This window comes from Triturus cristatus, chromosome 10 (genome assembly GCF_964204655.1).
Source record: "Triturus cristatus chromosome 10, aTriCri1.1, whole genome shotgun sequence".
In the NCBI taxonomy this organism is placed as follows: domain Eukaryota; kingdom Metazoa; phylum Chordata; class Amphibia; order Caudata; family Salamandridae; genus Triturus; species Triturus cristatus.
This window is the reverse complement of record NC_140593.1, coordinates 1,196,638,850-1,196,666,077: the sequence shown is the minus strand read 5'-3', so window position 1 is coordinate 1,196,666,077 and position 27,228 is coordinate 1,196,638,850. Positions and strand designations below refer to the sequence as shown.

The 27,228-nt window shown below is 45.8% G+C and overlaps 1 protein-coding gene across 5 annotated transcripts in view; it reads left to right on the top strand.

The window, feature by feature from the left end:
• Positions 1 to 27,228, top strand: part of SLC38A5 (solute carrier family 38 member 5) — a 419,077-nt gene that overhangs the window by 245,733 nt on the left and 146,116 nt on the right. For 2 of the 5 annotated variants that reach the window (XM_085629633.1, XM_085629636.1), the window contains one exon: positions 25,231 to 25,283. The exons of the other annotated variants lie outside the window; for them this stretch is intronic. The gene's annotated coding sequence lies outside the window, so the exon portion shown is untranslated. The remainder of the gene's footprint in view (positions 1 to 25,230; positions 25,284 to 27,228) is intronic. 5 annotated transcript variants of the gene reach the window in all.

The window sequence follows — 27,228 nt, the reverse complement described above, 5'->3', positions numbered from 1 at the left end:
ACATGTGCAAAGGCCAGCACAAAAGAAGCGAAAGCCCAATATTGGGAAACAGAATCTCCCCATCCTACACGGCGCACGGTGCATGCAGTCCAGAGTGAACACACATGCCAGAAGCACTTTCACAGGTGGTTTGGTAAAGAAATCAGAAGCCCAATGCTCAAAATTATTATTATTATTAATCGATTCTTGGTATAGTGCATGGCTACCCTTAGGCATCCCAGCGCTGGTTTGCGGCCAATCACATTCCTATTTTACTGCAATTTCTGGGAAAGCCACGTCTTTAGTTGTTTCCTGAAAGAGAGGTGGTGAGTTGTGGATCTAAGCTGTAGGGGAAGTGAGTTCCACAGGATGGAGGCATTGTATGAGAACATGTGTCCCCCCGATCGTACCTTTCGAATCTTTGTTACCTTGGCTAGAAACTGGCAGATCTCAGATTCCGCAGGGGACGGTGGAAGGAGAAAAGGGTGGAATGAATTTTTGGGCCTGTGTTCCAGAGGGTCTTATGTGCGATGCAGAGTGATTTAAACATTATTCGTTCTGAGATGGGAAACCAGTGCAGAGTCCTCATTGCTGGCTTAGCCGATTGTTTTCTGGGGATGTTGTATAATAGTCTAGCTGTGCAGTTCTGTACTACCTGGAGTTTACTAATTACGGAGTTTGGGGTGCCCAGGTATAGTGCGTTGCCGAGGGAGTATCAGTGCTTGAACCATCGCTCTGCGTGCGGTATCTGGGAGTAGTGGTAGTATTTTCCTTAGTTGTCTTAGGATGCCAAAGCATGTGGCTGCTACTTGTACCGTTTGATGGTCAAGTTTAAGCGACTTATCCAGCCAGATTCCTAGTCTCTTTATTCTATCCTTGGGTTTGGGAGTTGGTCCCAGGCAGGCTGGCAATTTTAAGGCTAAGGGGCCACTTGCTGTATTGCCGAGGATCATTAGTTCAGTCTTATCCCCGTTAAGCTTCGGGTAAGACTTGTCCATCCAGATGGCCACCTTTGTCAGACAAGCTTCAAGGTCGATTTTGCTACCATCAGGGTGGTTGAGGGCTGCAACCAGATGGGTGTCATCGGCCTATGTTACTATCTGGGCTCCATATGGGAGGACTAGATCAGCTAGGGGTCTCAGGTACACGTTGAACAGGGTGGGGCTCAATGAGGACCCCTGTGGAACCCCACGGGTGAGGGGGATCTTCCTTGAGGTGTGCTTGCCTTCAAATACTTGGAACGTTCTGTCCTTTAGAAAGGACTCGATCCAGGAGAATGCCTTGCCTGTCACTCCCACCTCTTTGAGTCTGTCTAGTGGATTGCCATGATTTACCGTGTCAAATGTGGCACTCAGATCAAGTAGGATGAGTGCCACATTGGCCCCCCAAGTCGAGTATTTTCCTTGATTCCTTGCTCACTGTTATCAGTGCTGTCTCTGTACCGTGGTTGGGACGGAACCCTGTCTGGAAAGTGTGTAGAATCTTATGGACTTCCAGGTAGTTGGTGAGGGAGGTATTTACGTGTTTTTCTAGAATCTTACTAACCAGGGGGAGCAGTGATACCGGACGGTAGTTGCTCCAGGTTTCTTGATTAAGGTTGGGCTTTTTTAAGAGTGCTTTGACCATGGCGTGTTTCCAGCTTGATGGTACTGTCGCGGTATTTAGGGACAGGTTGAGGAGTTCCAAGAGTGCAGGAAGTATTGTCTCCTTTACCTTATGTAGCAGGTGCGCTGGGGCTGGATCACATGGGGAACCCGATTTAACTTTTGTGAAAAGTGTGGAAATGGTGGTAATGTCCAGTATTGGGAGGCCGCTCAGTAAGTTCGCTCCCTCCGTCAAACTTTCCACTTTAGTACTAGGATTTTCCATCTGCTGAGCGGGGGAAAGCATTGTATATGTTAAGGATTTTAGTATTAAAAAACTCTGCTAATTCCCTACATCGTTGGGGGGCTGATTCTGAGGGCCTTTCTGGCTGGGGGCAGGTAGAAAGGTTTTTTGCTATTGTGGCAATTTCCCTGGGTGCGTTGGCTGCCTGGGTAATTTTTTCTTCGTAGTATTGAGCCTGGTTTCTGTTTGATATAATTTTATGGCCTCTTTATATTTGTGTTTTTTCTCTGGACTGTAGTCCCTCCTCCAGGCCCTCTCAGTCTTTTACATTTTTGCTTGGTCTCTCTTAATTTCGGGGTATACCATGGGAGTCTCTTTTCAGTGGGTTTCTTTGAGCTCCATTTGTATGGTATGGTGGCGTCGAGAGTTGGTGTTATCCAATCATTACATTTATCATATGCTTTGATGGGCGCAAAGCCCATGCTCTCGCAGTCTTGTATGATACCTGGTTGGATGCGTCCTTTTTCGTGGTTTTTAAGGATGATAGCAATTCCCCCCCTTTACGGGGTGTCCTGTCTTTCCTTAATATATAGTATCCTGGGGGAGTGCTTGCACCACATCTGAGTCTGCATCTTGTGCAGCCAGGTTTCTGTCAGGAACAGTGCTTCAGGCTGTTGTTCAGTAATCAGGATGTTGATTTCAAGGTGGTGTTTTGGCAAGGACCTACAATTCAGCAGAAGTAGTTTTAGTTCTGAATTGGTCTCTCTATTAGCCGGGCGCTGCCCTGGGTAGTGCAGTTTGAACGGGCAGTTGGTGCAGGTTTTGCTACTTGAGGTCAGATTAATGTGGTGTTTGCATTTCTCATCGACCGGCTTAAAAAGTGATTTTAAATGGTGCTCTGAGTATGTCAGACGCCTTGCTCTTGGTCCAGGGGTTCATGCAGACGGGCTTGCCTTAGGCGCGCCTCCGCGCTGCCATGCGACTCATACAGTTAGTGGCTCCACCTCCTGACCTCTGCCCTGTGCCCCGCCTCCTAACGCCGTTTCCTCCACACAATCGGAACACTCCGTGGTGGACGGGGGAATAAGGCGAATTAGCGGGAGAGCGGGGATGCAGCGTGGTTAAGGTGGGTGAATGATTTTAAAAAGACTTTCAATTGGTCTGACTGGCCTGTAGAATGGGACCATGTGTCCCTCAGCTGTAGCACAGCTGGGCCAGAGGCACAACTACAGAGCAGCAGGAGGTGTCAAAATAGAGCAGCGAGTAGAATGCTTGGGGGTTCGCAGCATAGCACATGGGATTTTACACACTTTATCATGGTATGTTCAATCACTAAATGTGCACAGTCCTACCAGGAACTAGATCATGTTTAGGTATGCCTGGTCTGACTACTGTGTACCTTTCTAGGAAAACTAGGTTATTTTATATGGTACAGGTCTCTTCATTGATATAGATGTAAAGTTCAGACTCACTCATGGTCTTTTTGTGGAACATCCGAGTTATTGTTATGGAACTGATGTTAAAGCCCTCGTATTCTAGCATCTGGATGGTGATAACGCCCTGCTGTATGGCATCTCAGACTCTACATTGTCACCTCTTAAGGGAATTTGATAGGCCACAGCACGTCTCATCCACAGCCTCAATAAATATGATCAGATCACCCCCTTCCTAATGGGACTCCTGTGACTCCCTTGTCGGTCCGCTCCATCTTCAAAACCAGTCAAAAACAACAGGGTTATACCCAAATCACCCTATGATACCTGGGTATAGGGGACAATATATATATGTATGAAGAAAAGTATCACGGAAAAAATATATCTACAATCGTTCATGAGAAGAGCACATTTAATTACCCCTTCAAGAATATCAAATAATCATATAGAATACATCTGGCATCATTTACAATATATCACAAGAAAACAGGCGTTTATACAATGAAAGATACAAACACATATATCACACAACATCAATTAAATGTATCACACACAACAATTAACCCAAACGCAAACAATTTTCATCAGTGTCCCCTTCTAAGTATCAGGCGGACCACTTGGAGGTAGTCAAACTAAAAAGTGGGGGACACAAGCAATGAGGGCAACTATGACCCAAACGTTATTTCAGGTGTCCCAACGACAATCTGTGAATCACTGAAGCTCAGGTGACTCCTCCATCCAATATCTGTCGACGTGACCACGTTTCAGCCAAAGAAAACTTGAGGCCTCTTCAGGACAGGGGTTAAATGACAAATGTATCCTCAGAATAGAAGCGCGAGTAGCGTTTTAAAAGAACGTTTCCTCGATATCTAGTGAGCAGCCTTGGAAGTGGTATATTTAGAGGATACATTTGTCATTTAACCCCTGTCCTGAAGAGGCCTCAAGTTTTCTTTGGCTGAAACGTGGTCACGTCGACAGATATTGGATGGAGGAGTCACCTGAGCTTCAGTGATTCACAGATTGTCGTTGGGACACCTGAAATAACGTTTGGGTCATAGTTGCCCTCATTGCTTGTGTCCCCCACTTTTTAGTTTGACTACCTCCAAGTGGTCCGCCTGATACTTAGAAGGGGACACTGATGAAAATTGTTTTCGTTTGGGTTAATTGTTGTGTGTGATACATTTAATTGATGTTGTGCGATATATGTGTTTGTATCTTTCATTGTATAAACACCTGTTTTCTTGTGATATATTGTAAATGATGCCAGATGTATTCTATATGATTATTTGATATTCTTGAAGGGGTAATTAAATGTGCTCTTCTCATGAACGATTGTAGATATATTTTTTCCGTGATACTTTTCTTCATACATATATATACCATCTTCAAAACCAGCTGCATCATTTACAAAGCATCACAAGCAGCACTCCCACCTGTCCTGCCAACAAGCTCCTCGTCTCTGTTGGTTCTTAGCACACCTCAAGGAATGACGCCATAAGACTAGAGACTAAGAAGAGTAAACAAGAAAACAAAAGCATCCCTGGATCACTCGGGTCCACTCCAGTGCTGCACCAGTTTAGGAAGGAGGTAAAGACAAACTTTTGAAAAAAAACTACACCTCGGTGCATTAACAGTCCACAAACGAGTTACCGCTTCTATCACTTGTTGACTATATGAATACACTGGCTTCCGGTAAAAAACTAAGCCATCCTGAAAGCTCTAACGATTGCGCACCATACGCGTCATGGGGCAGGCTCCAAGCCATCCTGAAAGCTCTAACGATTGCGCACCATACGCGTCATGGGACAGGATCCAAGCCATCCTGAAAGATCTAACGATTGTGCACCATACGCATCATGGGACAGGCTCCAAACCATCCTGAAAGCTCTAATGATTGCGCACCATACGCATCATGGGACAGGCTCCAAACCATCCTGAAAGCTCTAATGATTGCGCACCATACGCATCATGGGACAGGCTCCAAGCCATCCTGAAAGCTCTAATGATTGCGCACCATACGCGTCATGGGACAGGCTCCAAGCCATCCTGAAAGCTCTAACGATTGTGAACCATACGCATCATGGGACAGGCTCCAAGCCACCCTGAAAGCTCTAATGATTGCGCACCATACGCGTCATGGGACAGGCTCCAAGCCATCCTGAAAGCTCTAACGATTGTGAACCATACGCATCATGGGACAGGCTCCAAGCCACCCTGAAAGCTCTAACGATTGCGCACCATACGCGTCATGGGACAGGCTCCAAGCCATCCTGAAAGCTCTAATGATTGCGCACCATACGCGTCATGGGACAGGCTCCAAGCCATCCTGAAAGCTCTAACGATTGTGAACCATACGCATCATGGGACAGGCTCCAAGCCACCCTGAAAGCTCTAATGATTGCGCACCATATGCGTCATGGGACAGGCTCCAAGCCATCCTGAAAGCTCTAACGATTGTGAACCATACGCATCATGGGACAGGCTCCAAGCCACCCTGAAAGCTCTAATGATTGCGCACCATATGCGTCATGGGACAGGCTCCAAGCCATCCTGAAAGCTCTAACGATTGTGAACCATACGCATCATGGGACTGGCTCCAAGCCACCCTGAAAGCTCTAACGATTGCGCACCATACGCGTCATGGGACAGGCTCCAAGCCATCCTGAAAGCTCTAACGATTGCGCACCATACGCATCATGGGACTGGCTCCAAGCCATCCTGAAAGCTCTAACGATTGCGCACCATACGCATCATGGGACAGGCTCCAAGCCATCCTGAAAGCTCTAACGATTGCGCACCATACGCATCATGGGACAGGCTCCAAGCCATCCTGAAAGCTCTAACGATTGCGCACCATATGCATCATGGGACAGGCTCCAAGCCATCCTGAAAGCTCTAACGATTGCGAACCATACGCATCATGGGACAGGCTCCAAGCCATCCTGAAAGCTCTAATGATTGCGCACCATACGCATCATGGGACAGGCTCCAAGCCATCCTGAAAGCTCTAACGATTGCGCACCATACGCATCATGGGACAGGCTCCAAGCCATCCTGAAAGCAACAATTGCGCACCATACGCATCATGGGACAGGCTCCAAGCCATCCTGAAAGCTCTAACGATTGCGCACCATACGCGTCATGGGACAGGCTCCAAGCCATCCTGAAAGCTCTAACGATTGCACACCATACGCATCATGGGACAGGCTCCAAGCCATCCTGAAAGCTCTAATGATTGCGCACCATACGCGTCATGGGACAGGCTCCAAGCCATCCTGAAAGCTCTAACGATTGTGAACCATACGCATCATGGGACAGGCTCCAAGCCACCCTGAAAGCTCTAACGATTGCGCACCATACGCGTCATGGGACAGGCTCCAAGCCATCCTGAAAGCTCTAATGATTGCGCACCATACGCGTCATGGGACAGGCTCCAAGCCATCCTGAAAGCTCTAACGATTGTGAACCATACGCATCATGGGACAGGCTCCAAGCCACCCTGAAAGCTCTAATGATTGCGCACCATATGCGTCATGGGACAGGCTCCAAGCCATCCTGAAAGCTCTAACGATTGTGAACCATACGCATCATGGGACAGGCTCCAAGCCACCCTGAAAGCTCTAACGATTGCGCACCATACGCGTCATGGGACAGGCTCCAAGCCATCCTGAAAGCTCTAACGATTGCGCACCATACGCATCATGGGACTGGCTCCAAGCCATCCTGAAAGCTCTAACGATTGCGCACCATATGCATCATGGGACAGGCTCTAAGCCATCCTGAAAGCTCTAATGATTGCGCACCATACGCATCATGGGACAGGCTCCAAGCCATCCTGAAAGCTCTAATGATTGCGCACCATACGCATCATGGGACAGGCTCCAAGCCATCCTGAAAGCTCTAACGATTGCGCACCATACGCATCATGGGACAGGCTCCAAGCCATCCTGAAAGCTCTAACGATTGCGCACCATATGCATCATGGGACAGGCTCCAAGCCATCCTGAAAGCTCTAACGATTGCGAACCATACGCATCATGGGACAGGCTCCAAGCCATCCTGAAAGCTCTAATGATTGCGCACCATACGCATCATGGGACAGGCTCCAAGCCATCCTGAAAGCTCTAACGATTGCGCACCATACGCATCATGGGACAGGCTCCAAGCCATCCTGAAAGCAACAATTGCGCACCATACGCATCATGGGACAGGCTCCAAGCCATCCTGAAAGCTCTAACGATTGCGCACCATACGCGTCATGGGACAGGCTCCAAGCCATCCTGAAAGCTCTAACGATTGCACACCATACGCATCATGGGACAGGCTCCAAGCCATCCTGAAAGCTCTAACGATTGCGAACCATTCGCATCATGGGACAGGCTCCAAGCCATCCTGAAAGCTCTAATGATTGCGCACCATACGCATCATGGGACAGGCTCCAAGCCATCCTGAAAGCTCTAATGGTTGCGCACCATACGCGTCATGGGACAGGCTCCAAGCCATCCTGAAAGCTCTAATGATTGCGCACCATACGCATCATGGGACTGGCTCCAAGCCGTCCTGAAAGCTCTAACGATTGCGCACCATATGCATCATGGGACAGGCTCCAAGCCATCCTGAAAGCTCTAATGATTGCGCACCATACGCATCATGGGACAGGCTCCAAGCCATCCTGAAAGCCCTAATGATTGCGCACCATACGCATCATGGGACTGGCTCCAAGCCATCCTGAAAGCTCTAACGATTGCGCACCATTTGCGTGATGGGACAGGCTCCTAGCCATCCTGAAAGCTCTAACGATTGCGCACCATATGCGTGATGGGACAGGCTCCAAGCCATCCTGAAAGCTCTAACGATTGCGCACCATACGCGTCATGGGACAGGCTCCAAGCCATCCTGTAAGCTCTAACGATTGCGAACCATACGCATCATGGGACAGGCTCCAAGCCATCCTGAAAGCTCTAACGATTGCGCACCATACGCATCATGGGACAGGCTCCAAGCCATCCTGAAAGCTCTAACGATTGCGCACCATACGCGTCATGGGACAGGCTCCAAGCCATCCTGAAAGCTCTAATGATTGCGCACCATAAATATTTTCATTCATTAATTCATATGCTTGCCTTTGCCCCTCGGCTTTTTTCTAGGTTTGTGCTATACAAATGCCACGTACATACGTACATATACCCTCTTACACACATTTTCCTCCAGCTAAGACCCTTTTCCATCTCTGCTGAGTTCCCTTCCTCTACACACTATTTGAATGCCTTTGCCGGCCACTTATATGTTGTGTATCATGTAGGAGATTTCACCAGAGGCTGACTGAGGTGGCGCTGAGAATAAGTGCTGTGCAGGATTCACGTCACCAATATTGAGGGAAGGGAGTACATTTTGTCTTTGGCATTTCAGTTCTGAAACAGAAGGACTTGTGCCTCCATGTTTGGTGCTTTTGCAGGGTGTCTGTGCATTTCCTCACAATCTGAAGCCCTATCATGTACTGAGAAGGTCTGTCCCATTAGCAACTAATGGTTAATGGTCTTGGTAAGAAACAGTCTTTCTGGACAACAGATATATCCCTAAAATGTTACTTTAAATTTGTAGTGTCGCAATATGCTTGTGTCCCTACTTTTGTTGTTGCAATGTGTCTCGGATATGTCTGGGCCACTCTGGAAGTTGGAGGACACTGCTGTGGTAGAATCGCATTGAGATATATCTTTGCATAGAGCTATCAAAACCTAAGCAAGGGGTAGCCTATGAGCCAGTCTATAACAGGGGACTACCTTCCTCCAGGTCATTACCAACACTATTGTCAGTCCTACATTTTATTGTGCTAGCCTAATGCATTCTGGGTGTTGTAGCCTTGTTTTACCTCCATTGAACTAATTAGATTACACAGTTGAAATCAATGATTTGTAGGTGAAAAGTCCTGGAAAGAACCTAGAGTGAGGTGGTCACCCAACCCAACTCTACAATGCGAGCTCAAGCCTTCAAGTAGCTTCATTTACCTGCTGAAAGAAGTCTTCCCCAGGGTTGTTGAGGTTCGCACCCCTTCTAGAGCAGTGCCTGCAATGATAAAACAAGAATTACTGTCAACCTTTTGCCACGTGTACTTGAAACACATATCCCGAAAAGGTGTTTGCAGTGATATCCGAAAAATGCCTCAACCCTAAGTTCTAGCGTTATTTTAGAATCCACCAACCTTAAGCCATCAATCAATGATGCCCGTCGGGTGTCCCCCAAATCTAAAAGCGCTGGGATCAATCAAAACAACAGTTTGATAAGCTGGAGTGCGGAGGAACGTGTGGTCACTACACATCTCTTTGCGGTAATGAGCTTACTCAGAGTAGCAAAGAACGAGCACAGCGTGATACCAAAGACTAATGCACTATTGTTTTCAATACCTTTTAAATTACTGCTTCTGTGACTTCAGATAAGGAGATCTGGAGGTAAGAACGAAGGCGCAGAATGTGTGGCCGCTCGGTATCCTTCGAATTAGCAATGGATGCGTGAAGTCACGCAGGCAGATTGCGCTGGTGACAGCGGTGTAGCTAAGCCGAAGTAAGGTCGTGATTGGAGTTTCCATTAAGCTAATCGGACTCTTGTATTGGAAAGGCTCCTGGTTATTTTTCGTTCCTTCTATAAATAATTGCAATCAGCTTATGGGCGTGCAAACTGATTTAACCTGATTCCAGAAAGCATCCCTCATTTGTGCTCCTTATCAAGCGGTGGCCTCAGTTATTGGTCTGCAAAACGCCCAAAAGTAATGTTAAAGAGGGAGGTCCAACTGTAATATCCGCAATAATTTACAGAGCGTGCTCTGTGGGGGAACAGCCTGTTGATTGGTTGAACAGTTTATATGTGCACTATCATCCTATTGGGTGACCTTGTACTGAAGAGAGAGGTCCGTCGATATGGTTAAGCTGCAAAAAAGCCATGTTTTAAGTTGTTTTCTGAAATCTGGAAGTTTGATAGCTTTGTGACCAGCAAAATGAAGGTTGTACCAACATTTGGTAACATGGTAGGAGAAGGTGGCCCTGTTGGATCCTGGATATACAGTGAAGAAAGTGTAAAAAGACGTCAGTGCACAAGGAGGAGCAATACATAGAAGCAAACAGTGAGGGAAAGCAGGGCTGTTTTGCCTCTGCATTGACTACAGATTGATTGATGGAGTGACTTTCGAGGTACCTGGACAGAAAAAGCATCTTTGTTCCTTTGTCCTCATACTGCTTCCTATACCAGCACCTGGGGATAGCAGTTGTGTGTTGAAGGCACAGAAGTGTAAAGTGAACTTTATTTTGATGTCATTCCTTTCTCAGTTTTTACTGTGAGAAGTGTATAGTTTAGTTGGTTTGCTCCCTTTGGTATATGGCGCACTATGGCATATCTTTTTGCGGCTTATTCTGTGCATCCTGAGATGCAAGCTGCTTGTAGGCCTGCGCTGTTTACCACCTTTGTCTCCTCGTTCAAGCATTCTGCATGCGCTGTGTGATGGAGGTAGTGTGTGAGGCCACTTATGTACTATTTCACAGACACAACCTGTAAACATTAAGGCCGAGCTGGTGAATAATTCACATTTTAGGGAGGAAGTAAGGTCATCCTATAAGCTTAACATTTTGAGAAACGTTCTTCAAAGAAAATCACGCGCCGTCGATTCATTGCTCATTTTAGATTTCATGAGCATTGCAAAGTACAGCATACAACCAGCTTAGGGCATCCACCGGTGCCACAAAGGCTGTGGCCCAGGTGGCGAGTGATGGAGCTCCCGCTGAGTGAATTATAACAGCCCATCCACCATATGTTGCCCTGTAGGATGCAATATCGCATGAATGTAGATACATCAGGGAAAGTTCTCTTCCTCGCAGCTACCTCGGAGGGACTTGAGGAAACCATCATATAACAGATTGGCATCATAATAGGTGGTTCATACTTATAATAAACATGGCAGACATGAGTCACATGTTCAACGTAGCATGTTTGCTTCATGAGTCAGTGGATGGATGCGTAGAGGGCTCCACATATCATGTCTCTTGCAGAGAGTGGGATTAAGATGTAAAGACTTAAACCCTATATAAACTAAGACACATAGCCACATTGTTTTGAGCAGGGAGCAGCTGACCTACAGTATGCATTCTGTGCATTTTAGGGACCTCCTTCACCCATAGCGTTAATGCATGTTGGTTATCTGTAGTTAATGCTTCACCTGTTCTTTCGTTCAGCCCACCAGGTACCGTTTTCCAGTAGTGGGGGAGGGGGCCCTCTTCTCTCAGGACATCATTATGCTAATGCATTTGAATGAATCTGAATGGGTTTCAGAATTATACCTTGATTGGTTTCCTGTGAATGCCAGGATTTCTACCCCAATGTTACCTTTAACATGTAAATGCATGCATAATTTAGTTGCGAGCTACCTAGAGCAGAAACACGCCGCAGGCCAACGAACAAGGTTTGTAGGAAAATGTGAGTGAGCGTTACCAGCTTTACCCCAACACTGGGGAATAAGCTTTCTGTGAAGACAAATTAAATAATTTTACTTGGACAGTTCCTTACGATTATTGAGACCTCATTGTTATTCTCTTGTATGGATTGATTACATTCAGGGTAACTGCTTTTAGCACCAGATCAAAGTCCTGCGGCTTACATTGCAGATTTTACCCTCAGAAAATAGTTTTCGTCTCAAACTCATCAAAAGTGACTAAAACTTGAGTTGGATTTTAAACAAGCGAGGGTTTTGTCCAGATGTGTTAATGTCCCCAGTTGACAGACTGGGAGAAGGGTTTTGTCTTGAATGTACTTTGCTTTGCTCCTCATGCAAGTTAGGTTTACATCACAGGCACTGGTCTCAAAGCACCATTTTTAAGAGGGCACTTGGAGTTTAGAAGAATCTCCTTAAGAGCTCTGATATCTTGAATCTCAAAGTCTCTTCTCTACAGACTCTCAAACCGGGCTTTTGTTGGAAAGAGATTTTATCAGATCCCCAGAGTAAACCTGAAAGTGAAACTCAATGGAGGTTTTGAAACTCAACTAATGTTCAAAATGTAGGAGGCTACTCTGCTTATTGCGAGCACATGTGGGCTCTTTTTCTGCTGAGTGCAAAATGGATTGTTTTACGCCAGCTCATTTGTTCTAGGTTGTAGAAAGACTGTAAATTAAATCAAATTCCTGATATACCGTGAAAGATCTAATTATTGTTGATGAATAACATTTTGAAAAGTATGTACTCGATGTGATTAGTTGTTTTTCAACACTTTGCAAATTCTGTGGTCTGTCACATTTCATAGTAGGTCCATCATTCAAAAATATAACAGCTATCAAACAATATCTATAGATATACTTCATTCTCTCCCTCCGGCTCCAGCAGAATTCCATAATTATACAAATATAAGAAAAGGAGAAACAGCCAACTACCATTTGTAAGATTACTTTGATCTCTCCCTCCAGCTCGGAGTACAATTCACAGAACGGCCTTCCTGCATGGTTCTCGTTAATCTATTTAAGCATGAACACAACATTACCTGCAGCGGCGGCCTGTGCAGGTAAGAGTGGTGGGGCGGATTTCGACAGACAATGACAGGGGAAATTAAATAAATAATACATTTTCCCTCGTCATCGTCTGTCGAAATCCCCCCCCTCCGGGCCCCATCGCTCTTACCTGCATGGGACGGGGCTGGCTATATGCTAGTGCCTCAGGCACCAAAGCACATTCGCTGAAGACTGAAAATGTATTTAGACAACCTATATTGTACGAACACAGACCTTTTTGCCTCTGTAAGATTAGGACTTTGTAATTTTGCAGTCACACAAAATAATTAATAGATTAAACAGAACCACTTGACAGCTGGAGCCAACTTACTTTTCTTCTAAAGAGCAAATGTGCTCGACTCATTTTTTTTTCATATATGTGTCAAACTTCGTAGTTCTATCTACCTCCTAAAAGGATTCAAGTTACCAAATGTATCCAATAATATACAGAACAATTTAAAGTCTCATAATCATTTCTTTTAATAAATTTCGTGAAATTGCTGCATTTCCACCACCTCTCATCCTACTGATGCATGTGTAATGCATGATTCAAAACGCTTGCATTATAGTGAAATACCGCCAACAGTAATCTATCTGCCAGATTTATGTTAGCCAGAAGCAAAAGCTCAAAGCTGAATGCCAACATTAACTGTAAGATTCAACAATACGGAAAATATAGTCCGATATCAGTCAATTAATGAGCTGACAATTGCATGGCTTTCCAAGCTGCATAAATATAAGAAGCAACTGGGCTAAAGATAGATTCACAGTCAGTTCGGAGACATAGATTCATAGCAGAATTACAACGTCTGTTATATATTTTTTTTAAGTGGCCATAGGTATACCCTCCTAGCTGACGGGGGAAAGTGTATAGCAGCATAATGTGCAACACCGGTTCATCGCCACCTTTTGTGCAGTTGGAAAAAAGTGGTTCGTGTTCTGCCAATTCCTCATAAGAGTCTTTACAGGAAGTGAACCTAACCTGAATTTTTTTAATAAAGCTCTCTTTGTTTCTCGTAGCAAGTGGCAAGTTTAATTTCCTGGAACAGTGAAAGAGCTCACCTCCCTGCATATTAAACATTTGTGACCAATACTTGTGTTCGATTATTTTCTGAGTCGAGGGGATCATGGTCTCTGGTTTGGTCGATAACTTATAACATTCTATGCTGGTTAAAGTCCTTGCAGTGATTACTATATGTTTAAACTATGGTACATTATGTGAGTTTCTACTTTGTTACCGCTTTGCCAAATTTCACAAACCGACTTGAGATAAATTTCAAGCTTTCCCCAGAGCTCGGCCCTGTTCAGGCCAGCTGCCCGTGCTTTGTCTTGGTAGGCCTGCAAAGCTAGCTTGAGCAGTCTTCAGCCACATCTATCACCGAATCTCAAACTGGCATTAGCGTGCTGCGACAGACTCGCTTCACTTTTGGACTTCTGCTTTACCCAGTTCAGCTTTGCATCAAACCTTATTCCCGAGTCATCATAATAATCCATGAGGTCCAGTGGCCGGTTGTATGCTTTGAATATTCTCTTCAGGCTGTGCCCTGAGTTAACCACTGGATTCAAGCAAGCCTGGCTGAAGACGGCTGAAATGCCAGAAACCGGTCCTAGGTAGCTTGTTTCTGGTCCAGGGAAGGCATGGCTTGGCAGTTCGGACTGGACTGTTCCCATGAGGCACAGGGTCAGACTGATTTGCATATGGCCATGTCTGAACTGGGGTGGCAGAGTGGGCTAAAGAACGGTGATGGATCAAACCCGGATCTGTTGACTGGGTGTGAGTGTTTGATTGGTTCTGATGCTCCGTCCATCACCACCCCCTTTTGTACCGCTGAGTTAACCAACATCTTGCTAACATTGATCGTGAGGTTCATTTTCAAAACTTTCGAGTAATTTATGCAAAGCTCTGTGCAGGCCAACAGTACGTCGTCATGAGCAAATATTAGGATCATTGTTTTGTCCCCCCCTCCCAACCCTCCCCCAATGGTTTGATCATCCAAGATCAGCGATAGTAGACGCTTTCCAACATAACTGATGAACAGGTTAAATAGAATGCAAAGAGGCATCTTTGAATGGGGCCATTTTTTATAGGGAAGCTTGGTGTACTCTCACCCTTTGGCCAAATCTCACTGTAGCTGTATTGCCTCGATGAATTTGTTTCACTGCATTCATGAGCTTTGTGCAGAGGCCAAGATATTGCAGACTCTGCCTGAGGGCTGCTCTGTCTGCAGACTCAAACGCTGTTTTTAGATCAATGAGGGTCAAAAAAGCCCTGAATTTTTTATGAGTGTATTTTAGATAAACGCTGTACGGTCTAGTTCCCTGATCAGTCGTGCCTTGTAAAATCAACATAGCCTGGAAACTGGAAAATAATTTAGAAAACTGCATGGGGATCTGGCTGAAGACAGATCATTTGGTAAATTGAGTTAATGAGTGAATATCTCTGAGAGAGAATGTCCAGAAGCTGGCTGAACTGTAACATTTCCATGGTGTGGGACGGTAGTGAGGCTATATTTTTGAGGGCAGGTCTGCACCTGGTTTACCTATTAGCAAGAGTTTTCCGGTTGTATGTGATTTCTTAGATAAAGGAATTAGTAGAATGACAAATTTGAGAATCCATTTCCCCTGACCTGTTCCTACTAAATTTCCAAGGTACATCATATTTACCCAGAGCTATAATCCAATTTAGTAAAGAACTTTTGTTGTGAAATTGTATTCTACAAATTTGACTTCCTTTGTTCTTCCCACCCTACTAAGTGAAAGCACCTGAGTCACTACGGCCAATTATTTGTTCTAGCTATAGCCACGCGAGGGGAAGCTTCTCCCCATTCCCAGCGTGCTGAGAAGCTGAGGTGCTTATTTATTCTAGCTATAGCCACGCGAGGGGAAGCTTCTCCCCATTCCCAGCGTGCTGAGAAGCTGAGGTGCTTATTTGTTCTAGCTATAGCCATGCGAGGGGAAGTTTCTCCCCATTCTCAGCGTGCTGAGAAGCTGAGGTGCTTATTTGTTCTAGCTATAGCCACGCGAGGGGAAGCTTCTCCCCATTCCCAGCGTGCTGAGAAGCTGAGGTGCTTATTTGTGCTAGCTATAGCCACGCGAGGGGAAGCTTCTCCCCATTCCCAGCGTGCTGAGAAGCTGAGGTGCTTATTTGTTCTAGCTATAGCCATGCGAGGGGAAGTTTCTCCCCATTCTCAGCGTGCTGAGAAGCTGAGGTGCTTATTTGTTCTAGCTATAGCCATGCGAGGGGAAGCTTCTCCCCATTCCCAGCGTGCTGAGAAGCTGAGGTGCTTATTTGTTCTAGCTATAGCCACGCGAGGGGAAGCTTCTCCCCATTCCCAGCGTGCTGAGAAGCTGAGGTGCTTATTTGTTCTAGCTATAGCCATGCGAGGGAAGTTTCTCCCCATTCCCAGCGTGCTGAGAAGCTGAGGTGCTTATTTGTTCTAGCTATAGCCACGCGAGGGGAAGCTTCTCCCCATTCCCAGCGTGCTGAGAAGCTGAGGTGCTTATTTGTTCTAGCTATAGCCACGCGAGGGGAAGCTTCTCCCCATTCCCAGCGTGCTGAGAAGCTGAGGTGCTTATTTGTTCTAGCTATAGCCACGCGAGGGGAAGCTTCTCCCCATTCCCAGCGTGCTGAGAAGCTGAGGTGCTTATTTGTTCTAGCTATAGCCACGCGAGGGGAAGCTTCGCCACATTCCCAGCGTGCTGAGAAGCTGAGGTGCAGGGAGACTGTGTTGGTGACCAGAGTTCAGTTTCTGTGAGCAAACCAGGGACTTCACTTCTTTCCTTCTGACTCTTAGGAAGGATGACTCCATGAGCCAGGCGTACATGGCTTCACCTCCTTACTTTGGATTCCCAAATCAGTGCCTTAGGGATCTTGTTGCAGTTCCAGAGTCATAGTTGTTCACCATAGTGGAAGGAATACTGAAGAAAAGTTATTCAGTGAGCAAACCAGGATTTCATCTTGTTGATTCTAATTCCCAAACCATTGCCTCAAGCGTTTGCTTTACCTTCAGCGTCACAGTTGTACTCAAGCAGAACTAATAGAGATATATGGGCGAGTCTGCTCGCACTGTTCATCATCGTCCGCTGTTTTATTCAGCGAGTAGGAACCAATATATACTATGATTATTCATACGGCTCAGACACCCCACACATACTTGTCTATAGAAACCCAGACTGTGGTGATGAGGTCAGGCAGCAACATCTTCAACTTTTTCCTTTGATGGAAAGCAGTAGCGACTGCTACCGAACAGGGGTGGTGGTGGGGAGGTTTGGGAATAATAAATAAAATAGCACTTACCTTAATACCGCCGGCTGCTGCCTCTTCTTTCTCCGTCCTCCTCTCATCAGGAAGCACACAGCCCCCCCAGAAACCCCTGACCAATCACAGCGCTGCCTTACATCAGCATTGTGATCGGTCTGAGTGCCGTGGTTCAGCGCTCAGACAGAAGCTGGCAGGCTGTGCATGTTTGCACCCAGGCTGTAATGCAGACTCGGTGGAGAACATGCAAGGTGTGCTTGACGGTTTGGCTGGCCCGAGACCTCCGTCCAAACCCTCATGCGCACTTAAGGTCCTTCCACCACTCTTCCCCCTGTGACGTGACAGCCCCACCCGTCTGGCTTCAGCTGCAAGCTGAATACAGAAAAAGGAACGTTATTATCATTTTATTTTTTGTATTCAGCTTGCAGTCGAAGCAGTGGTGAGGCGACACTCCTGCGCCTCAGCGGAGGAGCCGCCACCGATGGAAAGTAAAGAGAAAGCGTTCTCGTGCGCTTGTTTTACCTCATGGCTCGCCATGGCTACGGCTACATTAGAGCCTGCCATCACAGTGTGCATTATGTGACCTCCATGATGGCGAGTGATGTCATAGAGGACAACAGCAGCCAGATGTGGCCGCTCTAAGGCCATGAGGGTGCGGCTGGTTGCCGGGGGGACAGTGCAGACTTACTCTCTGCTTCCTTCCCTCACAGGTGAGTCACTTTATCCCCCATCCGCTTGTTTGTCTAAGCTTGAAGTGTTTGTGTGCCTTGTAGAGGATGTACACACCAGACAGCAGGGCATGTGGCAGGCAGAGCAGCTATTCCTTCTGCAGCCTGGCAGCCTAATCTGAGGGATTCAGAGCCATTGAAGCTCAGTTCTGCTTTATAGCAAAGGAAGGAAACGTGAGCAGTGTCCTGGGCTTTTCTGGATTTGTGGGGATTACCAGAATGGTGAGTGAGTAGTTATGCACTTAAAGGCTTTCACAAAAACAAATTGTGTGACGGCATTGGGAAAAACATTTGCTTTGTAAGATCTTCATTGATAGTCATTACACTAACATAGTCTCTTAATCATGCAGGGATCTGGAGCGCATTTCAAAGATTCTAATGTATATAAACCATTTTTAAATGTAATTTTAATTGTCTTTATATAGCGCCTAGTACACTTGATGGGGTATTGAAGCGCATTATGGTGGGCAGCTCGCTGCTCCGGAACCCAAGGTTCGAGGTACACCGGTGATAGATTAGTAATCTGTGCTTCCTTTTTCTTTTTCAGGATGAGTTGTGTTAAGTTTGTGTACTTGCCAGCTCGTGCACTTTCTCCAGTGTTTTGAATAGGGATAGACTCCTTGAAGCGGATTGGTTGAGGGAAGATGTGCCATGTTATTGGGAGGAGTAGACATGCGCGCCTGTTACTTGGATGAATTGGATAGAAAGAGAGAGAACAATGGGCATTTGTGAATGCAGATAAAACACAGGAGCCTACTTAAGTCTCGATTTACAAATTTGTTTTTCTTTTAAAAATACGTCCAATTAGACTTTGAAAACGAACTTTAGACAAAATTGCAGAATTAACCCTAAGCTTGCTTTCTAAGTCGAAAGGAAACACATTTTTATATAGCGCGAACGCGACCCAAAGGTATCAGAGCGCTTTACATAGCACCAGTTGCGTTACAGACGGACACATTCATTTTGTTGGGCACGGGGAGATTAAGGGATTTGCCCAGAATCCCAGGATGTTGAGCGTCTCTGCCAAGACTCGACGCCGGTACCCCTGCTTCAAGGTAGACCGCTCTAGCCATTAGGCCACATCCTCTCTTGTTGGAACGTAAGGGAAATGCAGCTTTGATAGGCTTCAGCCGCGGAAAGCTAAAATCAGATGTTTATCCAGACACTGAGGCCTTCTGACTGACCTTCTGGAATCTAGATGCTTGTGGTACGGCTTTATTTTACTATCCTGAGGCACCAGCCAGGAAGAATAGATGGTAGTTTATGACAGGAATGAAAATTCCACAAAACAGATCAAGGATTATAAGTTGTTTTTCCTTCTGCATCGTAGGCTCTTCATTAAGACTAGCAAACGCTAAATACAGTCATAAGCGCACCCTGTCACCCAGTGACCTTAAAGACACCAGAGGGTATATGTGTTGCTAGGTAAGAGCATGTATAGTTTAGCTAAATAGCTTCTTTGTAACAATCTGACAGATGGTTGATGTCCACCTGGGTGTCTGTGTCCAGGTTGAGGAGTCTGTTGAAGGTATGACTGAATCTCCATGTAGCCGCCTACTGTCGTCTGTCTATGGCAGGCTTATAATAAAAACAGCGGTCTCCACTTCGCCTGTAAAGGAGTGAATATGAATTTATGAGTTTTTTCGTCTCACATGCCAAGCAACCAATTGTTACCTATGCAGCTACAAAGTCCACATCATGGAATTGATATTGTTAATAATATTCCCAGGTCTAGTGGTAAGTCTACCTTCCTTCTGATGTTAATGATGGTAAATTCCATGTACTTATGTAGCTGCTTGAGGCATGTTTTGTTCTATTTGCATTGTTTTTCATATGGTATAGTGTGCTTACCATGGCTTCTGTCAACTCTATGAATTTGTTTTGCTCAGCTTCCAGCAGACTGGCCTTTCTGTCTGTTTGCCTGCACTCTGCGCTGCGGAGCAATATTTCCTTTAAGGTATGGGCACTAGGCAGCAATGACCACCTGCTCCCTAGGGGGTTTAGCTTCAGCATTTCGGTGGGCTTGTGTCACTGTTTGTCACACTTGTCTACAGCTCTGCTAGATATAGTATCTTGTAGATACGAATAGTGGGACCTTTTTGGTCCCTGATGGACTCCGTAGGAGAATGAGGTAATCGTTTTGGTGTGTCCGAGTGTAGTTAATAAAGTTCATGACGCATTGCGTACAGTTAACAGTTGCACTCTTGAAGAATAAAGACGCGCACTTCAGAGCCCGGTGTGGTCAGGTGCATGTTACCGGGCTGGAGAGGATGCTACACTAGTGAGAAACTGAGAAAAGTTCTCAAGTTGGCTTCTAGACAAGGAAGTTGTTTCTTCTTTCCCCAGGTTGCTTGCTGAGTTAGTCTTACGTGTTTCCAGCTAGCTCTACTTTCATTGTCCATCAAGGCCCCCTTAGGGCACACCTTGGCAAGGGGTTGAGAGAGAAGAAAGAAGGGCTGTACTCACACTTGTGTTATAGGCCGGGTAGGGTGTCCTTGGACAGCCTAATGGGAGCGCAGGTGGCACATAGCAGGAATTGGTTCATATGTACTTTACAGCTTGTTTCAGACCTTCCAATTCACATGGTCGCACTGCGTGTCACGCGATGTCGGCTCCTATCAAACGGTCACCCAGTGAGGAGCCGATATCACATGATGTGCGAACAATTAACTGGAAACCCCTGCAGAGAGCAGGTTTCCAGCTAATTGTCTGTATGCTCTGAGCAGGAAACCTCCCAGGATATTAGCAGCAGCCTCAAAGGCTTTGTTTCTTGGTGTTTGGGGAGTCTGTGAGCTGAAAAGTGCCTCCGACAATAATGGGCAATAAGCCATGCCCAATTTGAGGCCCACCCCCTCCTCACACAGTGAAAAATGTTCATAGGTTGTCTGGTCTGTTGTTTAGTGTATGCATGTGAGAACATAATAGTTGTTGGTCATGCAGAACATGGTTTCATAGGTGGTTAAAGTCAGGGCTGATGTTTCCATATGTTGAGGTGAGGCAGAGGCCTTAGGATGCCACCGATTGGTGTTGACAAATTACTGAAAAAAATCCCTGGTACAGACAATTCTGTTTTGCCTGAAACACTGTAAGCCTTTGCATCGGAGATGTTTAGCATTGCAGTAGGCGGACATACCTAGGGGAGCATGGTATATAGGTGGATTGCTGAAGTGAGAAGCTGATTGGCCTTTTGCACAGAACAGGTTGTGTATGTGAAGAAGGGATTCATTTGGAGTTGTGGCGGACCATCAGGAGATGAGGTCAGGGTTCTGTTCAGTGACACTGAAGGAACTTTGTTATGCTGGGTTGTGAGGGCGGAGGAGTGTTTGAGGGGTGGGAAGGTGCAGTCTACAAGCTTGGCTCAGTATGAAGTTTCTGTGCCATAATGCTGTGGCTGGAAAAATCAAGAGGTAGGTTCCACATGATTTTATTAAAAGCATCTAAAGATACAGCAGCCATTGACGAGAGGGTGTTTGTTTGCACAGGTTCCGCGTTCCCCTTGCCGTGTCCTTCTTTCTCTTGATCAAAGTTTCCAGTCATATCTCTCACTTCTAGCTTGCAACTCCACTCTTTGCCTGCGATAATCACATATTTACTGATCGATAAGGAGAGGCGTTGTCTACAATTAATCTTCGACGGCCACTGCAGGGACTTCAGCTCTTACGGCAGGTCATGCATGGTCTTCTGCACCCTCACCTAGTCTAGGATCCTTCCGCGTACTAACCCTTCCTAAAGTACTTGTTTCGTCTTCTAGGTTTCTCTCAAAATATCCCCTTCACTGTGCTCCTGGTACACTCGTAGTGTACAGCAGGCAGCTGGTGGTGTGGCCCCCAGGCATGAGAATATAATAATATCATATACAGAGCAACTCTTGTTCTGTTCAAAAATAGCAATAGTCCTTCACCTGGGACAAGTTTCGTGACCATTAGGACCTTCTTGTTCATTCCTTAGGTCGTTTTCAGCTTCCTCACCTAGAAGGAGACTACACTGGTCAAGCCATGAAGAGGTTCTATTTCCCAAACTGGTCAGAGGCTGCAGGCCAAGAGTAGGTTTCAGCTCAGAGCTTGATCAATTTCTTTAGATCCCCCTCCCCCATCTTGCCCAAATCAATCATGTCCTCGTTCCAGGATCCACTTTTCCACTGAAGAAGAGAACTTCTCATGTCCTATTTGTACATTTGAGTTACTTCAACTTCCATGTCGAGTTTCTCTCCTTCATGGCGTGCACTAAAAGGTTGTAGATACAATTGTTTAGCTTTTAGTGACTGTTATATTTTAGGATACATCTTTTTGAAAATGCATTTGTCCCTCATAGTGTAGGGCTTCCCTTTCATGTCCTCCTTGAGGTCAGAATACCGCAACTCCAGATTGTATTTTGTAATTAATTTCTTATAGTGTTTGAGCGCTTGGCACTCCGTGTACTAAATACTTAGGGCCCGATTCACAAAGGGCCTCCCTACTTGGGGCGGAGACCCCACAGTCATGGCGGGACCTCCGTACTGAAGTTACCCATTCTGGGGACCCAACTACGAGTGCACCCCTCCCCGCCACAGCCTACGCTAGGAGTGCGGAAACCCTTTGTGAATCGGCGCCTCAATAACTAACTATACTATCTATTTACTTGCACATAAAATTTACTACATCAGGCTTTGGATTTGCATTTCAGAAGAATTTTTCACTTGTCTCCTGGTGGTTTATTGTTTAAATTCTACTAATATTTAAATGTAAAATCATCCCATACATACAGTTTGTCACACTAGGTTACAAATTGTGATTTTTAATTGTCTCCTCAGTATGTAACTGTTCAAACTATCTGTCCCTGTGCCATGTGTCCAGGACGCGTCCAGAGTATTTGTAGCTATTCCTGTGCCAAATATGACCTGGGGACTTAAGTCGCTCTTAGCGGAGCATACTCCGGGCCGCCATTGATCACGTAGGCTGACACCGCCATCGAAAGCATCTCTAGCATGAAGCATTGAAGATCAGACCAATGCCGGAGTGGCAGCAGCCGCATGCCAGCCCACGCGAAGAAGCAGCCAGAGAGGCGCAGATAGTTCCTGAGAACTCACTCTACAACTCTCAACCATCAGCGTGTTTTACTTTCCTAGGTCTATCTCTTCGTATACTTTTGTTTTCCTTTGTCATTTTTTTTTTTTACTTTGTCTTTCTTGTTTTTTCCATTTGTCTTACTCACTTCCTTTAGACAATCAGTTACAATAACCTGCTCATCATGAGTCATTCTACAATGAGTACAAGCTTACATTTGCTCCTTTACTAGACCTAACTTAAACCGTAATCCTTAAACTATCACCCTAAACCTAGCCATTACTATTTCCAATTTGTCACAAAAAATAACTTACTTTCAAAGTTAATTATATTGTCTTTATTATCTAAAAAAAATTAGGTTATCATTTTCACTTGTCTTCATTTTGTTGCCCCCTACATGTTTCGTGATCTAGGATTCTTTATTCTCCCATCATCCAGTCGCTGATAGATGTTGTGAGTTATGGCCATTGTGCAGAATGACGCGGAGTGAGTGACGGCTCGCGATAAAGTGTCAGATATTTAGAGACTGAGGATGTTGTAGCTCTATATGCCTTAAGCGGGATCCACTCAAGGGCTGAGAAAAGTCCATCGCGCAAGGCAATCAAACTGGTCTCTGTTAACGTTCTGTGAAGAGAGCCTCCCTCCTGGAGGAGCTAAGAGTGGTGAGATCTAATGCAGGGACGTTCATTGAGGATGTTCTCACACATGGCTTGCTGCCTGATGATCTGCTGCTCGTGGTGGGAGTACCACATAACTTGTGGCTGCATCGGCTGCCTCTTGGATCCGTCTCTCACTTATGAGTTTGTCGTTTACAATTTAATCATTGCAACTGAGTGCTTACGGCAGTGTGGTAGGGGATGAGCTCAAATGTAACTCGTTTCCAGTCTTACCTAACCCAACTTTGTGTTTATTCTGACAGCTACTGATCCGTTGTCCAGAAACTGAGAACCACTTTTGAGTATCTTGAGAAACATTATAAGCAAGCATTGGCAAAGCCAATAGGTCTTGCCTATGAGATATTTGTTGGTTTTGTCAATGTCTTTTAGTCATATTATGCAGCATGGCTGAAAGTTAAAAAAAAAGGAAATGTGCTGTGACATGGTCAGCACGCGCCACTTCGTGGTGCTTTTTAAAATTGCTGGCGGAACAGGAGGCAACACAGGAGAGGTGGGGGCTGGCAACACAGACAACGGAGGGTGTGAGAAAAAAGCATGATGACACCACCATTGCTGGCACATGGAGAGTGGAATGGGGTAAGCTGATGGGCAACGGAGGACGGGGAGAGACTAGGGGCAAGCTACAATGGAAGGAGGGAAGCTGGGTGGGGCCACGCAACAGCGGAATGTTTGCAAACAACAACAGGACAACAGAAAAACAGAGATTGGGAGGGGCAGGCAACGACCGGTGGAGGCAAACCACAATGTGGAAAACAGCAGAAGCACGGAAGGCCGGTGTGGGCAAGCAACAACACAAACAACAATGGAGGAAGGGCGGATATGGGCAAGCAACACAGAGAAGGGAAGGCTGGTGTGGGCAAGCAACCCTGACCAGAGAGGGCATGAGGGTGGATGGGTGTGGACAAGCAACAACGGAGGGAGAGCACGGAGGGAGTAGAAGTAAGTACACAAGGGAGCCAGCTGAAAAAGATGGACCCTGGTTGAGTGCTTAAATACAAAGAAAAAAGCAGTGCCTAAATAAATGAGCAGTGGAAGGACACAAGTAATGCATACATGCTCCAGGGATGGGACAAACACATGAAGAGGAAGGAAGCCTACAGCAGCTGACCAATAAGAAGCAGGCAGATGAGAGTGACAGTAAGCCAACCAATGGTGTGCAACACGCAGCCTCCAAGCCCACTGTTAGAAAACAAAAGGTCTTAAAGAGACAGCGCATGTGCTATCTGGGAGAGACATAAAAGGATGGCGGGGGGATTCTTGCATCCTGTTTATCCTTGCAAGACACTACTTGTAAGTATATGCTGCCTGTCGCCTGCTCCTTTTTACTAGACCTGGAAAAACGTGCACCAAACTGGCAAAACAGAAGAAACACTAAGTAATCTAGTGGGAATCCTACTGCTCCTCATGCAGTCTAAAAAACCTGATGTACAGTTTGTATCACTGTACAAGTTTTCACTCGGTTTGTTGTACATTGATGTGTAATTTAATCAATATAGTTTAAAAATGCATGTTGTTCATCCAGAAACTAATGTACAGTCTAGGTTCAGCTCCCTTAACGGGGGACCAACTGGAAGGGTGAAAAATGGTTGCAGTCCACATAGGGTCTTTATGTGGCCTGGTACATATTCACAGCATTCAATACAATGAAGGAATATAAGGGGTTCTGTAGTTTCTGCTGATTCGTAATGCAGATATTGACATATGGTGTCTGTTTTATGGTCGTAGTAGCTTCTTTCAAGGCTTATGATTGTCCATTCCTCGTTTCAGTGATGCCGCGATGCCCAGGTGCATGCAGTCACGACCAGTAGCAGTGCCGACAGGTAGGGGGCATGACCAGTTCCACAACTTCTTTCATACCTTCTTGAGTCTAGAGGGTAGTAGCAAGTCACGCTGTAGTGATGTCATGGCTGGTGAGTGTACTAGGTTGTAGCAGTGGAGGTGCGGGCAGAGGAGTCTTGCTGGGCGGCACTGACCTTCCGTGAGGCTTTGAGAAGATTGCAGGATGAAGGACAATGCTGGTCTTGCGCTGCATACCACGGCTGTCTTGTCCTTGTGTCCTGTTCTGGTGGGATTAGCTGACTCTGTCTGCCAGTGCTTGGTCTGCGAGTACAGGGATGCAGGTTGGTTAAACCAGAAGGTAAACCTGTGTGGCATGGGAGACCTGCAGCTGAGGAAATAGCATCCTAAGAGGCTTCTGGCTGAAATCAGTTGTTGCGTGCCATATGCACAGTGGGCTGGTGGGAAAGACGTGAAGAGTGTCATAGGTTGTAATGTATGCAATATTACAAGAAAAGAGCTAGTACCCAGGACTGATATGGAATTGTAATGGAGGGAATAATCTTTGACAAATATATACTCTGATACTCCGGTACTGGACTATGCCCAGGACATCATGGATTTAACAGTAAAGTGAAGCAAAACATATTATTCTATCCTGAAAATGAAGCATAAATAAACTGAACTTGACTACACTTCCTCTTTTGCTTCTCATGCTGGGGAGGAGTTTTCAGTCCAGTAACCCCTCAGTGGTGTGTGTAGGCATGTAGTGCTTACAGACCTACCAGGGGGTTGGCCAGTCTGCGTTATGAGCAAGCATTCTTCTTACAAACAAGAGGGATATGTGCAACACATTTTCATTTTGGTAGACGGTTCTGAAAAGAATGGTAGGCGGGTTGACGGGTAATCTTGTACTTGTATTCAGCTGTGTGCTCAGTCAGGCTTGAGAGGCGGGAAAGAGAGACGATGAATAAACAGCTCCATAAAGACCCATCAGATGCTGGGAGTGTAGTTACCTCTCTGATCGTGGACTGATCGATGCACTTGAAAGTTGGACTTAACACCAAAGGTGAAGGAGATTCCTAATGTTGAATCATCAGCAGGAGCCCAGTGTTACTGACCTGAGTGACTCCATTGATGGTGAAGGACCCACCGTCCATGGACTACAGAACTTCTCGTGTAGAAGTAGACTTGGAGAAGAATGTTGATTTGAGGGAGGGGCATGGGTGGCCATGGATTTGGTTGCTACCGCTGGTAGGTCTGGTGATTGATTTTGTTGCTACCGCTGGTAGGTCTGGTGATTGAGTTTGTTGCTACTACTGGTAGGTCTGGGGATGGATTTTGTTGCTACCGCTGGTAGGTCTGTTGATGGTTTTTGTTTCTACTGCTGGTAGGTCTGGTTGCTCAAGGTGTAATGTACCGAGCAGAGACTGAGAAAAGGCCCCGGTGCCTGGCCAACCGGGGCAGAGAGAGCAGTTTCTTTGTAAAATGATCTTTCCTAGTTCTTAAAATATTAATGAAGGACATTCTGTGCTCGCTCATGCCTCATAACCAGTCTTACCGGTTAAACCACAAGTCAGAGCCTCAGTCTGTTATGGGAAGAACATTGCAGACTAATAATGACTTTCTCATAAGGAAAGCTAATATTTAAAAAGTGTGTAGTGAAGCTTTACTAGAAGATACCTGCTAGACTTGAGCACATAATTTAACGCAGTCTCCAGGGGAGCTTTAGATCTAAAAGGGTACCAAGGCGGCATGCTAGTGGGGGCTAAGTTGGGCAGTTCTCCATCCCAGGATCTTCAGCACACAGTACTCTAGAAAACAATTCCTGCTGTGCTAGCAGGATCCCAGAGCACTAGAATTATTTTTAAAATGTTTTTTTAGAATGAAGGAAAAGCCTCTTGTCTCTTTTAAGCTCAGCTGTCCGCAAGACCTGTTGCTTACATAGAATGGGCTGTGGGTCAGCCTCCTTTAACCACTGGCTTATTT